This window comes from Marmota marmota, unplaced genomic scaffold (assembly GCF_001458135.2).
Source record: "Marmota marmota marmota unplaced genomic scaffold, marMar, whole genome shotgun sequence".
NCBI classification, from domain to species: Eukaryota; Metazoa; Chordata; class Mammalia; order Rodentia; family Sciuridae; genus Marmota; species Marmota marmota.
This window is the reverse complement of record NW_026000016.1, coordinates 21,449,732-21,462,394: the sequence shown is the minus strand read 5'-3', so window position 1 is coordinate 21,462,394 and position 12,663 is coordinate 21,449,732. Positions and strand designations below refer to the sequence as shown.

The window sequence follows — 12,663 nt, the reverse complement described above, 5'->3', positions numbered from 1 at the left end:
CCTTCCTTGCCCTAGTTAAGTGAACCAGTGGAGAAACCAATCTAAACTGGAGAATTAATAATTTAAAACTGAACTCAGAAAAAGTTAAGTCTCTGCAGATGGTTACAAGAATTAGCAAACTGGGGCTGGGGATGTGGCTCAAGCGGTAGCGCGCTCGCCTGGCATGCATGAGGCCCCGGTTCGATCCTCAGCACCACATACAAACAAAGATGTTGTGTCCGCCGAGAACTAAAAAATAAATATTAAAAATTTCTTTAAAAAAAAAGAATTAGCAAACTCAACAGATGTCAACGCAAACATTCCATCATGAGGCTGAAAGCAAAGAAGAAAATCAGTTATGCAGAAAGAAAGAAAAAAAAAACAAGCAGAAACAAGGACAAAAGGAGCTGACAGTTCTCTTACTCTGTATTCCAGTGATTCCGGACATTTGCTTACATTCCTGCCTTTGATTCCTTGAGCACCTGAGATTTATCACAAGAACCTGGTTTTTCTCTCACAGACAGCTGGCTTCCAAACTAATACGCTAATAAATTAGGTATATAAACCCCATTTATTGTCAGGCCTAGAAATTTTATATGATTTACCCGTAGAAACCTGATCAAGAAGTCAAAAGTACTACTATGCTACAGCTGGCTAAGAAGACACACCAACACAAAAGCGATTGGTTTATGTAAATTCTGACATCCTGTCCCAATTTCAAAATGTAATGTGAAGCCAAACATGATGGTGCATGCCTATAATCCCAGCGACCTGAAAGCCCAAGGCAGGAGGATCAAAAGTTCAAAGCCAGCCTCAGCAATTTAGTGAGGCCCTAAGCAGCTTAGCTAGACCCTGTCTCAAAATAAAACATAAAAAGGACTAGGGATGCCTGGCACAGTGGCGAACACCTGTAATCCCAGTGGCTCGGGAGGCTGAGACAGGAGGATTGCAAGTTCAAAGGCAGCCTCAGCAACAGTGAGGCACTAAGCAACTCAGTGAGACCCTATCTAAATAAAATACAAAATAGGGCTGGGGATGTGGCTCAGTGGTTAAGTACTCCTGTTCAATCCCCAGTACCAAAAAAAAAAAAAAAAAAAAAAAGTGAGAAAACAAAATGAATCCCTAATCATTGTCTGTACTCAATCTGTCAAAGTGCTTTCTGAGCAAGAAACTGATTTATTACTAAGGACAAACTTTTCTGATGATAATGATCTTAGCAGCTACCATTTTATTAGAAGCCATCTAAGATATGTATCAAAATAAACACTTGTCATACATTATCTCCCATTCTCATAATCAATTCCATCTTGCTCTTGGATAGGCAGAATTAATATTATCAAAATGACCATACTACCAAAAGCACTATACAGATTTAATGCAATTCCAATCAAAATCCCAATGGCATTCCTCATAGAAATAGAAAAAGCAATCATGAAATTCATCTGGAAAAATAGACCCAGAATAGCTAACACAATCCTTAGCAGGAAGAGTGAAGCGGGTGGTATCGCTATACCAGACCTTAAACTATACTGCAGAGCACTAGTAACAAAAACAGCATGGTACTGGCACCAAAACAGGCTGGTAGACCAATGGTACAGAGTAGAGGACACAGAGACTAACCCAAAAAATTACAATTATATTAGACAAAGGTGCCAAAAACATGCACTGGAAAAAAGATAGCATCTTCAACAAATGGTGCTGGGAAAACTGGAAAACTGCAACAAAATGAAATTAAACCCCTATCTCTCACCATGCACAAAACTTAATTCAAAATGGATCAAGGACCTAGGAATTAATCCAGAGACTCTGCATCTAATAAAAGAAAAAGTCAGCCCCAATCTTCATCATGTGAGATTAGGCCCCAACTTCCTTAATAAGACTCCTATAGCTCAAGAATTAAAACCAAGAATCAATAAATGGGATGGAATGAAACTAAAAAGTTTCTTCTCGGCAAAAGAAGCAATCTGTGAGGTGAACAGAGAGCCTACATCCTGGGAGCAAATTTTTACCCCTCACACATCAGAGCACTAATCTCTAGGGTATATAAAGAACTCAAAAAGCTAAACACCGAAAAAACTTATAACCCAATCCCATCTTACAAAAAATAAATGGGTATATATTTAAAAGTGGAGATTAATTAGCTATCAATAAGTAGCACAGACAGGATTCAAACTCAGACCCGTCAGGATTCAAAAACCTTTCCAATATAATAAGTTTCCTGTTTATTCCCTAAAACTTTGAAATAAACATTCAGATGCTAAAATTAAAAGATTTAAACATGAAATAATTCTAAGAAAAAAAGATTACTTTGAAAAGAAGAGTTCTGATCCCCTTTGACATTATTTAATTAATGCATAAATAAATGAATAATTCTACAAGAAAAAGAATTTAAAGTTCTAATATGAAATTCCAAGGACACCTTGCAAGATATACATTCTTTACTCTCTGAAGCCCAAGATTCAAAGACAGAGTATCCTTCAGTGTTACCCTCTGGCTTCCCTCTCCCTCAACTACTGGCTAGATGGCCACTGGTGATGGTTACCATGGCTTCAGAAAGAAACTTAGAGTAAGTATCCAATGGAAAAGCAGAGTGGGAATGGGAAGGAGGAGGCACACGTGAGAATAAAAGGAATAAAGACAGAATCTGAAGAAGTAAGGTAAGAGGCATAAGAAAGTGCAGGAGAAAGAGATTTTAACCTTCATCCAATATTCTTCCTCCCTTTCCTCTCAAATTCCTCCATTGATGAGTTTCCATTCCATCATTCTTTATCCCCCTTATCCTTTCTATTACATGTCTCTCCACTATGGGCGCTAATGCTAATCTGCGGTAGACTAACATGAGAATCAAGGACTAGTGCCAGGGCCGGGAAAGATAATAATCCATCCATAAGGAAAACAATCAGTGAGCAAAGGGAAAAGTGTGGTTACTAAAGTCACATTAATACTGTTACTAATTATTATCAGGTTCCATGTCTATACTTTGCAACCAATATACATGGTATTCTTATAAAATAAAGTAAAGGGTTATGAAATATCACAATTACACACTACTTACACAAAGAATAAAATTACAAGTGGTATATTTCTAAGATAATTGGCAAGGACAGATACTTGAGGGTAAAAGCTGAGTCTTGTTCACTTTTAAGCAGAAGTATCTTTCAGAATGAATTTTTTTTAAATATTTTAATAATAATTCAAGTTATTACAGAAAAAAATCCAAAACAGTCCATAATATGTATATGGATTTGGCAACATCATAAGCAGAGGTAACATGGATCCTCACAGAGTCATGCAACAAACACAGAAATGCCAAATAAAACTGCATATCATGTTCCCTTTGTCTTCACTAACAACCCCAGATTTTGAGTGGTAGCAGTTTGTTTTGCCCCAGCAAGTGAATTATAATTGGTATATGTAAATCATGTCAATCAAGTTCCTCTTTTCCATTGTTTATTCAGGCAAATGTGTGAAACTTGCTTTATATGATTTGGACCAAAGATATAAAAAGGGCCTATGGGATCCTGGGAAAGGTTTTCTCCCTCATGAGTAAGAAAAACAGTGAGAAGGCCTTTTCCCCAAACACTCCATTTTTTTTACTTAAGCTGTTACTATGATGATGTTTTGACCTACACAAATACATTAATTTTCAGTGATAAACAACAGAACTCTAGGGTCTGGGGTTGTAGCTCAGAGGCAGAGCATTTGCCTTGCATGCATGAGGCCCTGGGTTTGATCCTCAGCACCACATAAGAATAAATAAATAAACAAAGATATTGTGTCCATCTACAACTAAAAAGAATTATTAAAAAAAATTTTAAAAAAAAGAACTCCAAAAGTTATTCCTCCCTTCTATCTGTAACTTTGTATCCATTGACCAACCTCCCAATAAACTTCCCTTCTCTGTACTCTCTTCAGCCTCTTACCAGTCACACTATCTACAGAACAACAGAACTTATCCTTATGTAACTTTGACACCTTTAGCGATCCATTCCTCTATCCTTCTATCCCTCTACCCTTCCTAGCTTCTGGTGACCACTATTCTATCTACTTCTAGATCATCAACTTTTTTAGCTTCTGTGTACATGAGAATATGTAGTATTTGTCTGTGCCTAGCTTATTTGACTTAACATGATGTCTGTTCCATCCATGTTGTCATAAATGACACATATCATTCTTGAGCATGGCTAAATAAAAGTCTACTATGTTGTTTCCAACAAACAACAACACAGTATACTTTTATTCAGCCATACTCAAGAATGATATGAAACTCTAGGCAGAGCAATTAGACAAATGAAAGAAATTAAAGGGATATGAAAGAAAGTAAAGGGATATGAATAAGAAAAGAAAAACTCAAACTATCATTATTTGCTGACGACATTATTCTATACTTAGAGGATCCAAAAACCTCCACCAGAAAACTTCTAGAATTAATAAATGAATTCAGCAAAGTAGCATAAAATACCCATAACTTAAGTGGATTTCTATTCATCATTGATGAATCTTCTGAAAAGAGAAATTAGGAAAACTACCCCATTCACAAAAGCCTCAAAAAAATAAATAAATAAATAAAATACTTGGGAATCAACTTAACAAAAGAGATGAACGACTCCTACAATGAAAACTACAGAACACTAAAGAAAGAAATTGAAGAAGATCTTAAGAGGATGGAAAGATCTCCCATGCTCTTGGATAGGCAAAATTAATATTGTCAAAATGGCCATGTTACCCAAAGCATTATAGAGATTCAATGACAATCCAATTAAAATCCCAATGTCTTTCTCCTCATAGAAATAGAAAAAGCAATCATGAAATTCATTTGGAAAAATAAGAGACCCAGAATAGCCAAAACAATCCTTAGCAAAAAGAGTGAGCAGGAGGCATAACAATACCAGACCTTAAACTACATTACAAAACCATAGTAACAAAAACAGCATAGCACTGGCACAAAAATAGACATGTAAGGGCTGGGATTGTGGCTCAGTGACAGAGCACTTGCCTCACACAAATGAGGCACTGGGTTCAATCCTCAGCACCACATTTTAAAAATAAATAAATAAATAAAGTAATTGTATCCATCTACAACTAAAAAAAAATAGACATGTAGACCAATGGTACAGAATAGAAGACACCAGACAAACCCACATAAATACATTTATCTCAAACTATCAAAGCAGTCCAAAATATACAATGGAAAAAAAGATAACCTCTTCAACAAGTGGTGCTAGGAGAACTGGAAATCCATATGCAATGATATGAAACAAAACCCCTCTCTCGCCATGTACAAAACTCAACTCGAAGTAGATCAAAGACCTAGGAATTAGACCAGAGACCCCAGCGCCTAAGAGAGGAAAAAGTAGGCCCAAATCTCCATCGTGTCAGATTAGGCCTGACTTCCTTAACAAGACTTCTAAAGCGCAAGAAATAAAATCAAGAATTAATAAATGGGATAGATTCAAACTAAAAAGCTTCTTCTCAGCAAAAAAAAACAATCAATGAGGTGAGGAAAGAGCCTACATTTTGGAGCAAATTTTTGCCACACGCATGTCAGATAGAACACTGATTAGTGCTCCAGGATATATAAAGAACTCAAAAAACTTAACCCAAAACAACAAACAACCCAATCAATAAATGGGCTAAGGAGCTGAACAGACACCTCTCAGAAGAAGATACACAATCAATCAACAAATATATGAAAAAATGTTCAACATCTCTAGTAATTAGAGAAATATAGTATGACTACACATATGGTGTGATGAAACATCATATACAACCAGAGAAATGAAAAGTTGTGATGCAAATGTGTACAATGAATCAAAACGCATTCTGCTATCACATATTTGTGGTAAGCCATTCTTATAGACCGTGGCCGCCATTAGAAGATGGCGCCGGCTTCCACTGTGGCCTGTGACAAACAACTCCTAATATGGAGAATTGGCACGCAATCCCTTATCACCCTATGAGAGAGATCCACGTGGCGGCTTGGGATTGGGATGCGGGGGGCTTTATTAAGCTGTGCTTGGGTGTGTCGGGGGTGGGCGCTAGAAGATGATACATGACTCAAGGCCTGAATAAACTGCTGAAAGAAGAATCCTGTGTCGTGTTTTCCCTTGCCGGCGAGGGGTCGCGACATATATTCCTAATTAAAATAATTTTTTTAAAAAGTCTACTATGTACACTGAATTTTCTTTATCCAGTCATCCATCAATGACACCTAGGTTGATTATACTAAGTACTGTGAATATTACTACAGGGCACACTGAAGTGTATATATCTCTTTACATACTGATTTCATTTCCTTTGGATATATATACCCAATAGTGGGATTGCTGATTCATATTGTAGTTCTCTATTGAGATTTTTGAGGAACTCCATACTATTTTCCATAATGGCTGTTCTAATTTACATTCACACCAACAACTTTCTCTGCATCCCACCAACATTTGTTTAAAAAAAAAAGAAAAATTTACTCAGGGGTACTGAACCACTGAGCAACATCCGCAGCCCGATTTTGTATTTTATTTAGAGACAGGGTCTCACTGAGTTGCTTAGCATCTCGCAGTTGCTGAAGTTGCCTTTGAACTCGGGAACCACCTGTCTCAGCCGCCTGAGCCAGTGGGATTACAGGCGTGCACCACCGTGCCCTACAAATTTTTTCTTTTTGATAACAACAATTATAACTGGGCTGAGATTTTTTTCTCACTGTGACTTTGATTTGCATTTCCATGATAATTATGATGTTAAATATTTTTATGTAGCTGCTGTCAACTTATGGTATTTTCTTTTGAGCAAATCATTTTTTTAAATTTATTTTTATGTGGTGCTGAGGATCGAACCCAGGACCTTCGTTTTAATCAGGTTATTCATAGCGTTTTTTTGTTTGGTGATGGAGTTATTTAATATATCTGGATATCAGTCCCTTGTCAGATGAACAGTGTGCAAATATTTTCTCACATTCTGCTGGCTGTCTCTTCACTCTGTTGATCATTTCCTTTGCTGTACAGAAACTTCTTAGTTTGATAAAATCCCATCTTCCTTTTGTTGCCTGTGCTTTTGGGGTCTTATCCAAAAAAATCTGAGCACATAACAATACCTGTTTCCTTATGTTTCCTTCTAGTAGTTTCATTGTTTTAGGTCTTACATTTAGGTAATTTTGACTTAGACTTTGTATATGGCAATAGAGTCATCTAGTGTCATTTTTCTGCATACAGATATAGTTTTCCCAGCACAATTTATTTAAGAGACTGTTCTGATTCAATGTATGTTTGTCAAAATCACTGGTTGTTAGTATATGGATTTATTCCTGGGTTTATGCTGCTCCACTGATCTATGTGTCTGGTTTTAGCCAGTACCATGCTGTTTGAGTTATGATAGCTCTGCAATCAATGTGTTAGAAGTCAGATATTGTGATATTTCCAGATTTATTCTTTTTGTTCAGGATTACTTTGGCTAATCAAAATATTTTGTGGTTCCATAAGAGCATTAAGATTGTTTTCTTCTTTTTCCATGAAGAATGTCATTCCATGAAAATAGCACTGAATCTCACTTTGGGTAGTTTGGACATTTTTAAATATTAACTTTTCCAATCCATGAACATGGAATGTCTTCCAATTTGTGTGTGTGTGTGTGTGTGTGTACATGCATGCACACACAAGTTCTTCAATTTCTTTCAATAGTGTTTAATGATTTTTCATTACAGACAGTTTTCAATTCCTTCATTAAGTTTGCTCCCAAGAATTTTATTTTATTTTAACAATTGTGAAAAGGATTGCTTTACTGATTTCTTTTTCAGCAAGTTCACTATTGGTACATAAAAATACTACTGACTTTCATATGTTGATTGTGAATCCCGCAACTTTATTTAACTCACCAGTTATAACAGTTTTCGGTGAACTCTGTTTTTCTAATGGTAAAATCATTCATCTACAGACAAAGACATTGAACTTCTTCCTTTCCAATTTGCATGCCCTTTATTTCTCTCTCTTGCTTAGATTTCCAGTACTGCGTTGAATGAGAGTGGTCAAAGTGAACATCCTTGTCCTAATCCAGATCTTGAAGGGTATACTTTCAAACTTTTCCCCATTCAGTATGACAGCAGTGGGTTTGTCATACACAATTGTTTTAGTCAGCTTTTTCAACACTGTGACCAAACTCCTAACAAGAACAACTGAGAGGAGGAAAAATTTATTTGGGGATCCTAGACTGAAAGGTCTCAGTCAAAAGATGGCCAACTCCATTGCTCTGGGCCCAAGGTGAAGCAGAACATGATAGAGGAAGGGCCCAGTGGAGGAAAGTTGTTCCCCTCTTGGCAGAATCAAGAAGCAGAGAGAGGGGTGGTGGGGTGAGAGACCACAGGGAATACCCCCACCTTCCAGGCACACCCTCTGTGACCTTCCTCCAGTTACACCCAACCTGCCTACAGTTACCACCCAGTTATTCAAATTGGGATGGACTGATTATGTTACAGCTCTCACAATCCAATCATTCTACCTCTGAACATTCCAGCTTAACACAGGAGCTTCTGGGGGGACACCTCTTACCAAATCATAATAACAACTTTTATTGGGTTGAGGCACATTCTTTCTACATCCAATTTGTTTATAATTTTTATCATTAAGGGATTTTAAATTTTATTAAATACTTCTTTACATGTATTGAGATGATCATATAATTTCATCCTTCTTTCTGTTGATGTGATTTATTATGTTTACTGATTAGCACAAGTTGAACCATATCCTTGCACATGTGGATTAAATCCATTGACCATGGTGCATAATAATTTTTAAGTGCTTTTGGAATTTGTTTGCTAGTATATTGTTGAGAATTTTACATGTTCATCAGACACACTGGTGTATAATTTTCTTTTTGTTACTCCTTTGTCTGATTTTGGTATCAGGCTAATACTGAACTCATACAATGAGTGAGGACATGTTTCCTCCCTTTTCATTTTTTAGAACAGTTTGAGAAGAATTAGTGTTTATTCTTTAAAAGTTCAATAAAGCCAGGCTCAATAATGTATGTCTATAATCCAAGTAGCTCAGAAGGCTTAGGCAGTTGGATGGCAAGTTTAAGGCCAGCCAAGACCTTGTCTCAGTGGTAGAGCGCCCTGGGTTCAATCCCCAGTACCAAAAAAAAAAAAAATCTTAATAAAACTTAGCAGTGAAGCCATCAGTCATGTGCTTTTCTTTGTTGGGAGACTCCCCCCACCCTCCTAGTACTAGAAGTCAAACCCAGGGGTGCTTTACCCCAGCTATATCCCTACCCCTTTTATTTTGAGACGGAGTCTCACTAAATTGCTGATTCTATCCTTGCATCTGCAATTCTCCTGCCTCCGCCTCCTTGAGTTGCTGGGATTATAGGTGTGCACCACCATGCCCTTTGGCAGACTTTTTTTTTATTATTGATTCAATCTGGTTATTCATTACTGGTCTGTTCAGGTTCTCTATTTCAGCATGCTGAATTTCGATAAGCTATTTGTGTCCAGAAATTAATCTATTTTTTTTAAGTTTCCCAATGTATTGGTATATAGTTGTTATTTAATTATATTCCCTAATGATTTTTTTCTGTAATATCAGTTGTAATGTCTCTTCTGTCTATTTATTTGGGACTTTCTCTTTTTTTCATTCATTTAAATGTTTGTTGATTTTCTTATATCAAAAAAATCAACTTTTCATTTCATTGATTTTGTATAACTTTATTTTATTTATTTATTTATTTTATGTGGTGCTGAGGATGAAACCCAGTGCCTCACCTGTGCTAGGCAAGCACTCTACAAACCCAGCCCTTCATTGATTATTTTTTTAATATTTACTTTTTAGTTGAAGTTATTTTTATGTGGTGCTGAGGATCAAACGGAGGGCTAGGCAAGTGCTCCACCGCTGAGCCACAACCCCAGCCCCTTCATTGATTTTTTTTTTTAATATTTACTTTTTAGTTGTAGTTATTTTTATGTGGTGCTGAGGATCAAACGGAGGGCTAGGCAAGCGCTCCACCACTGAGTCACAACCCCAGCCCCCTTCATTGATTTTTCATTTATTTCTATTATGATCTTTGTTATTTCTGACCTTCTTTTGTTTTTGCCTTTCTAATTATTGAGTTGCATCATTCAGTTACTTGCTTTAAATATTTGTATCTTTTTGATGGAGGCACTTACTGCTAGAAATACCCCTCTTAGTACCACCTCTTTTACTGTATCACATAAGTTTCTGCGTGTTCTGTTTCCATTTTCATTTGTTTTGAGAATTTTTTTGTTAATTTTTCTTTTGCCTTCTTTGTTGACTCACTGGTTATTCAGGAGCATGTTGGTTTAATATCCATGTATCTGTACAATTTAAAAAGTTCTTCTTGTTGATTTCTAGTTTTATTGTATTGTCAGAGGAGATTCATTATATGATTTTGATTTTAATTTGTTGAGACTTGTTTTGTGGCCTAACATTGGATGAAATGTTGTATAAATGTCTCTGAGGTCTATTTTATGTTTTATGTATAGTATAACTTCAATGTTTCTTTGTGGATTTTTTATGTGACTGAAGAATATATTTAAAACACAGACGTTTTCAAAAATAAAAGTATGGATCTATTCTACCAAATATCAAGTCTAATAAATTATATTAAATAAAAGAGTAGCATATTGATAAGAGGCATACAAATATTGGAACTGGCAAACTTTTGTCTATGAAAGCTACAGTAAACATTTTAGGCTTTGTGAGCTGTACTGATGCTGTGACAACTACTCAACCCCACCACTGCATCACAAAAGCAAATAAAAACAATACATAAACAAATGAACCAACAGAACAATGAAACAGAAATCAACTTTTAAATAGGTCAGTCAATAGATAAGAATTTAGTGTAAAAATGGTATTTTAAATCAGTGGGCCAAAGATGGAATACTTGAAGGAAAAAACTAATCCATAAAATTTACACAGTTTAAAAAGTAATACCATAATTAAAGAAACAATTTTTGGGGGGTAGGGCATACTGGGGATTGCACCCAGGAGCACTTAACCACTGAATTGCATCCCTAACCCTTTTTTAATTTTATTGAGAGACAGAACCTCACTAAATTGCTGAGGCTAGCTTTGAACTCACAATCCTCCTGCCTCAGCCTCTGGAGCCTCTGGGATTATAGGCATGCATCACTATGCCCAGCAAAAGAAGCAATTTTTTTAAACCCTTAGTACTATTAGGAGAAAATAACAGAATATACTGAGGTGAAGACTTTCTTAGCAGCTAGACCAAAAGCCATACAAGAAAAAAATTCATATATATAAAAAATTAAGTCTTAGTTGGATATGAAGGTGCATACCTATAATCCCAATGACTTAGGAGGCCAAAGCAGGAGAATTTCATGCTTGAGGCCAGCCTCCGCAACTTAGTGAGACGTTGTCTCAAAATAAAAAATAAAAAGGACTGGAGGAGCTGGAGTTGTGGCTCAGTGTTGTGGCTTGGCTGGTATATATGAGTCCCTGGATTCGAAACTCAGCACCACATATAAATAAGTAAGTTAATTAATTAATTAATTAATTAATTTAATTAAAGATCCATTGAAAACTTAAAAAAAAAAAAAACGGGGATAATGGGGATGTACCTCAATAGTAAAGAGCCCTTGGGTTCAATCCCCAGTATAAAAAAAAAAAAACTTAAGTCTTTGGAAAAGATAACCTGAATAAAGTTTTAAAAAAAAAAAAAAAAGCTTGAATAATATATTTGCAACATATTATTTAGATACCAAAAAGTACTACATAGAACATATGATTGTTAAATTAATAAGAAAATGACTAATATTAGCAAAATGGGGTTTGGCATTTAAAATAATACAAAAAAAATCTAAGCCTTGGAAGTAAATCAGATAATTATATATTAAAGTAACAAATAGCAATTATTGACCATAGGATAGGGAAAAAAAGACAGATAATATCCCACTCCTGGGAAACAAAAATAATCATATGCCACTGAGTTTAAACTGGTATCTACTTGCAGGGAAAGAAATATTACAGTAAGCCATTAATGTAAAAAAAAAAAAGAATAAAAAGCAGTGGAGAAAAAAAAGTTGTATACACTTACTTATTATACATACACATAAGTCAATGTCTAGAGGACCTAAAAGAATATAAATAAGGGGGTGGGGTTATAGCTCATGTGAGGCACTGGGTTCTATCCTCAGAACGACATAAAAATAAATAAAATAAAGAAAGAAAAGATATTGTGTCCATTAAAAAAAAAAAAGAATACAAATCAATTGACCAAAGAGGCAAAGTTTACTACTGTGAACAACAATGTAAATACAGAATAGAAAAGGAGAAAATTCCACTTTTAATACTGAAAGCAGAAATCACATGGTTAAAAATGCGGAATGTGGGACTGTCAGACCTGGGTTCAAGTATATGTACTCATACTAGTTATTTATCTCTTCTAAATCTCACTTGAAAAACGGCAATAATAACAGAACCTGAATCAATAAGTTATCTGGGTTTTCTTTAAATTCAATAGTAACTGTAAGTAACAAAATATGCCATTTTAACCTAAGTTAGGTGTACAGGAGCAGCATTAATTACACATAATTACATTCATAATATTGTGCAAAGCCACCATTTCCAAAATATTAATACCCTAAACAGAAACTCTATTAAGCAATAACTCCCCAACTATACACTAGTAAATTCACCAAAAAAAAGTCTCCATTTT

General features: G+C 35.6%; 1 protein-coding gene across 13 annotated transcripts in view; it reads right to left on the bottom strand.

Moving 5' to 3' along the window:
• Cdc42bpa (CDC42 binding protein kinase alpha) overlaps nt 1-12,663 on the bottom strand; it is a 309,215-nt gene that overhangs the window by 261,610 nt on the left and 34,942 nt on the right. The gene's annotated exons all lie outside the window — the stretch shown is intronic.